The sequence below is a fragment of the Equus caballus genome, chromosome 30 (assembly GCF_041296265.1).
Source record: "Equus caballus isolate H_3958 breed thoroughbred chromosome 30, TB-T2T, whole genome shotgun sequence".
Taxonomy (NCBI): Eukaryota; Metazoa; Chordata; class Mammalia; order Perissodactyla; family Equidae; genus Equus; species Equus caballus.
The window spans coordinates 25,643,962-25,650,307 of NC_091713.1; the positions used below are offsets into that span (position 1 = coordinate 25,643,962).

The 6,346-nt window shown below is 37.3% G+C and overlaps 1 pseudogene; it reads left to right on the forward strand.

The window, feature by feature from the left end:
- Positions 1 to 3,480, forward strand: part of LOC100057654 (kanadaptin-like) — a 70,891-nt pseudogene extending 67,411 nt beyond the window's left edge.
- The last annotated feature ends 2,866 nt before the right edge of the window (positions 3,481 to 6,346 follow it).

The following is a 6,346-nucleotide window of genomic DNA, read 5'->3' on the forward strand; positions in this document are numbered from 1 at the left end:
TAATAATAGTCCTGCTGTGGTCCTGTCCTAGCATCACACATTGAACTCCCTCTTCTGTTCTCTTCAAAATGCTTGAAGCCCTGATGCAATTTCAGCTGGAGTCTCTTCCCCGTCTCCTTAGTGTAAGGATCGGTCACTCATCTCAAACTCACTTGATGTTCATAATGTCCCTCATATTGTCAAAGGACTCCCATGGATTTCTAATTGCCTTTTTTATGTACTCACTGTTTATTCAATGATTTTATTTAAAGGATTTCAGACCAAGAAATATGTAAACAAATGGCTTATAAAGAAGCCATAACCAAACCATGGTGAACTCACCCAACACAGGAGAGTACAGCAGAACACCAAGAAGCAAAGGTTATTGGTGGTGTGGATCACTAACACTGTCACAGTTTCACAGGAAGCTGACTCTGAGATGATTAGCCTGCAGAAGGTGTGTTAGGGAGCTTTTCTGGAATCAACAGTGAGGGGAGAGAAGGGAAGGAAGCAGGAGTGAGTGGGCAAAGGGAGAAGTTGTCTGTCGTGAAATCTTGATTGAGGCTTCAGCCTGATGCACAGAAAGCTTTTGAAGTGGGGAGGACCTTTCAGAGTTGTACCCGGTTGGGGCGAGGCCATGGTGCTCTATATCCCCATGTCTGACCAGTCATTGGAGGAGAACTGACTAACCCAGATGGCTGAGAGTGGAGGCTGTTCTGCCAGCAGGACTCTCAGCAATCCTAAGGTCCTAAGGGGACATCTGAGTGAAGCACGACAGCATCCATTCCCAACATTCAGCATCCATTCCCAATACTCGTTGGACAATATTTTCCACTGAAACATTCCACACTGCCACTCATTGCCTGAGAGCATGCGGGAGTGCTCAGAAAACGAGGAGAAATACATACAGTGTTATTTCACTGATTTGTTTCATATACGCACACACATACACATGCATATAAGTATATGTGTGTATGTATGTGTATATATATATATAACAATCTTTTTTCTTTTTTTAGTAAGGGAAATTGGCCCTGAGCTAACATCTGTTACCAGTCTTCCTCTATTTTGTATGTGGGATGCTGCCACAGCATGGCTTGATGAGCGGTGCTAGGTCCATGCCCGGGATCCAAACCTGTGAACCCCAGGCTGCTGGGAAGTGGAGTGCATCAACTTAACCACTATGCCACTGGGCCAGCCCCTATATAACAGTCGTTTTTAAGACATAGTTCAACTATCACTTTTAGGTGTAATTAATTCTTACAATTAGCTATATATAATTTTATTTTTTCTGGAAAATATTTCAAAGAAGTGTGGCAATATAAATAAACCAGTGGTGAGGGTTGACATAACAGAACATAGTTTTCTAAATGTTTATTGACTAAATGATTAGAGGAGATGCTTGCTATATAGCACTATGTCTTCTCAGTTATGTTTGCATCTAGCTTTGTATTATAATTTTTCTGTACTTAATTATCTTATTCCTCCTACCAATTTACAAAGTCTAAGATGGAAGAGACTTCAGATTTCTCATTATGACTTCAGTAACTTGTATTGTGAATTATATAATCAAATGCTCTAACTTCATAGGCTAGGATGAACAGGACATTTTAGATAGTGGCTTAAAGCACTTTATTACTTTTCTCGTGAAATTTTCAAATATTTCTTTGTCTCTTTGTGACGCATTTTTTCTTTTTCAATTTTTTTTTTAATTTTTGAAAAAGATGTTGAAATTCCCAAGCAGAAATTCTATGACATTTCTATGGTGTCCAACCTTAAAAGTGACATGTAAGCTGCCCTGTTGATTTAACAACGTGAGCCACCAATCTTTCAATCTGATTCTTCGACCACCGTGGGTCTCAATTTATTCCAATTTAATGACAGTCATTCTTTTTTAACACGACCTGATTTAGTGAGGAACAAGCTGGATTGAGACAACCAGTTCATTTAAAGTTGGCCAACAAATAGTAAACAGATGGTAACAGCTTTCGCTCAATTCAAATCCAGGCCAGAAATCAAGTAATGACTGTCAGGTTTCCACCTGACAGTCTCTATGCTTTTATTTAATTTACTTAATATCTTTTGCTTCCTAGGTACATGTTCAAGATACATTTTTTTTAAGTAGGGAAGATTATTAATGAAACTTTTAAAATATCACCCTTTTGTTTTATATATATATATAAAAATATACATGAATTTATATTTATGTATTATATATAATATATATTAGATAACATTTAAATATACATACACGAATTACTGAAAATCATTTTTAATTTAGATGATAAACTACAAAATAAAATGACTATTTTTATGTAAGAAACATGCATATTTGAAATTTCACTTTCCTTGGTGATCTTTTAAAATTAATAGTCAATATATGTAGTGTAATTTTGGGGTAGATGGAGTTGATGGTGGCTTATTTTGGCTCAGCATTCACTAAGAATATATATAAACTATTTAATGAAGACACTAGGATGCTATATTCATATGGGGAAGGACATTATCTTCTTGGTCATTGCTATGCCTTTGGCTCTTAGCATAATGCTTGTTTAATTGTTGCTCAATAAATATTTGTCAAATAAGTGAATAAAGGTATGCTTTAAGTGACATTTACTAAATCTGTCAGCATAAAATTCCTTTATATACACTCTTTCAATAAGGCAAAATTTACTGAATAATATTTGTCTCATAGGTGTGGACAGAGGTGGATGTATTAGGAGTATATATTCTCTTCCAAAACTCATAATTTATTACTGGTCAAAACAGAAAACTAAAATATCTTTTTGGAATGCATTTGTGTAAATTATGGCACAAATAAGTGTACTCATTCCTGGGATTAAATTAATTTTGAAAATAAGTAGATTTATCTTTGCATTACTTAAAGGTACTCTCTTTCTTTCACACTTAAAATGTTATGTTATACGTTAAAGGACAGAACATAATGTCATTGGCAGTGTTCTTCATAATTCTTTTAAAATGCACTAAATGGTATTCTATCTGCATCATTAGGTTACCGTACAACGCTGTCCTTTGAGAATATGGTTTTGCTATCATTTTTAGTTGTAATTACTTCCCACAAAAACTGCACAGGCTTATTGAAATGACTTGATGTGTGAAGGTTGAGAAGACAATGTCTACCAGAGCTGTATATAAATGCAGCCTGATGGCACGGCATGTTTATTTCACATAAGTTTACCCCTACAAGGTGCCATATTTCTGAGTGTGGTTTTCTAAACTTCTCCAGAATTTACGGTTTCTCTATACAAGTCTGAAGTTAGAGATTTCCTGTACCTCAGAGTTTCTCAACCTCGACGCTTTTGACATTTCAGACTGGATAATTCTCTACTTTGGAGGTGAGCTGTGCGTTGTAGGATGTTTAGCAACATCTCTTTTCTCTGTTTACCAGATGCCAGCAGCACCCTCCGCCTCATTGGGGAAATCAAAAACATCTCCGGACATTGTCAAACGTCCTGTGGGGGCAATATCGCCCCTGGTTGAAAACTACTGCATGACTTTCTCTTTATTGTATGAGTGAGTGTGTGTATAATAGGATTTTCAGGGAGATGTTAATGTCCCAAATTACACCAGGCTCAAAACTGAGAATATGTTAAACACCACTCAGTTTAAAGAGAGGTGCCATGGAGCTACAAAAACACAGGAACCGGGCACCGTGCTCAAGGGCTTTCTTAGAGGTGGAACCAGCTCAACGCTTCCAAAAGTCACCTTAGTCATCGTCTCCCCATAGTCCAGACTAGAGGAGAAGACAATGATCAGAAAGGGGATTCCTCCCCTCCTGGGAGTGCAGAGTTTGCTGTGAAAGGCTTGCTCACAGCAGTAAACTCTGCTGTGGGAACTCCGCGATACTTCTGAAGTATTCACACGTGCACTGGGTGGGAGTCGATACTAAAGTACTGTACAAATAGACAACTGGCTTAACTAGTCACCTGTCACTGTGCATTTGGGTTGTTTCCCATGTTTGACTGTAATGTGTAACAATTTTTTGAAGGTTTTTGTCTAGTGTTCTTCTTTATTGGTTTGCTTGTTTTTGCGGTGGTTTGTGTGTGTGTGTTGTCATTTCTTTTATGCAAATACAAAAGGCTAAAATTCCTAGATCAAGGAGTGATAGGTGTATGTTTAACTTTATAAGACACTACCAGAGGTTTTTCCAGAAGGTATCAAAGGCCAGTTGTTAGTGTTTTGTCATAAAGGCATCAACAATCATAAAAAGAGGATAATGACTTCACCAGATTAGGATTTCTCTATTTGTCCTCTCTGTCCCAAAACACTGGGGCGACTAGGGCCATGATGATAGTAGAAGAATGTCGCATGTTTAGGATCAGATGTGAGATCGGAAGGTTTAAAATGAATTGGACCAAGTTTAATGACCAAAACTCACTAGAAATTAATGAAATCTTCCACAAACGATATTATAGGATGGGAGACGAAGATATGTCAAACCAAGGCTGGAAGAAAATATTGGGAAAAAATAAAACTCTTCTATATTTATTCCTCAAAGGGGTGAGACTATTGAATAAACTTGTTTCACACAGACACAAAAGTTACACACATACACATATTGGTGAATATGCGACCAAGTTCAAACGTACAGTCAAAATACTGGGAGATGAGGAAAGTTGAAAGCCATCTTAAAGTCTATCTTTCAAGCCAGTTAGGGCTTTTGTTTTCATTGATTTTAGAAAATAAGCTTACTGCATAAATTTTTGAAGTAATTTCATACAGTTATATTTATGTGCAACCTCAGCTCCTGTGTACAAATGGCTTGTAGTCATTGAGTAGTAACTGGTGAAAAAGAAGGTGTGGTCTGTGAATGAGCTCACCTATAAGAACTTCACGATTTCTTCTGTTTTCTGTTTTATTTATAAAGGAGGAAGGGGATAACTTGCTTTGAATAATGACCGTATGTCATACATGGGTTTAGGGATCTTAATGATGTCTTATTTATTCAATATGGATACTGAAAAATATACCCTGTTAACATCTGATACCAACTGTTATTTTAGTGAACAAGATGTCATGGTTTAGTCCAGGGCCCAGCCTGGTGGTGCAGTGGGTAATTTCGCACGTTCCACTTCGGCAGCCCCAGGTTCACTGGTTCGGATCCCAGGTGTGGACCTATGCACCACTTGTCAAGCCATGCTGTGGCAGGCATCCCACATGGAAAGTAGAGACAGATGGGCATGGATGCTAGCTCAGGGCCAGTCTTCCTCAGCAAAAAAGAGGAGGATTGGCGGCAGATGTTAGCTCAGGGCTAATCTTCCTCAAAAAAAAAAAATAAATAAATGAATAAATAAATTCTTTTTGAAAAGAAGATATATTGGTTTAGTCCAGGAAGCAGCTACTAGTGGGATGTACCTGCTGCTCCATGTTAAGATTGAGCTTATAGGTGGGAAGAAATCAAATAAATGCATATAAACATATATACAAGCATAAATAAACAAAAAAAAATAAATAGCTGTGCTGCTTAAGAAATTAAAATGTTTGGTAGGATGAAAGACAAAAGAGGAGAAAAGGCATTAAAAGCAAGCTGATAAAAAGAACAAAGAAAAACACAAAGCTTACAGAGTAAATTAGCCAGTGAGCTATTTGAGTGCTCAAAGATTTCAAGGATTTTAATCTCCCATCTTCTTGTAGTCTCTTATACACATGTTTTATATGACGCCCAAGATTAAATACAAAATATCATAAAGAGTTTATCTTTAAATCTATTGAAACTATTCAGTAAATGATATTTGTGGGAAATGAGAAAAAGGAGATTGAGTTTAAAATCTGATAAGAGGAAGAGAAGAGAATAACTTGTGTGCATTGAGATCCCAGGAATGTTGAGGCGGAAGTAATAAAGGCCCCTGAAGATCATGGAAATCACAAGAAAGTTTGGCATTCCATTGAAAACATCTCAAAGGACCAAGAACCCTCAGATGAATCAAGGTCAAATTTACAATGATTCCATGAGGGGAAAGATTCTAATCTCTGTCTTGTGAAAAAAGAAATGAAATCTCCAGGGAGATAATGATTTACTCAAGACCCCTAGTTGTTAGTTACAAGAATAGGATTCATCTCAGGAGAGGTGAGTGTAAGTCTGCACCACATGTATGTTCCCTACACTTTGGATGGATGCCACAGATGGAGGGAGCTGGGAGCAGCTGTAACAGTTTGAGGAAGGTTGTGTCTCTCTTAATCCCATATCTTGGTGCATGTGCGTGTGTGACTCATGAACATTGAAAATACAAATGGTAGCCAATAATCACGCAGTAAGTACTTTTGAGGACCAAGCTTTACTGGCAGTACAGTCAAGTTGAAGTAAACTTGGTTATGTCCATGCCTTTTTTAGTACTTATTATAAAAC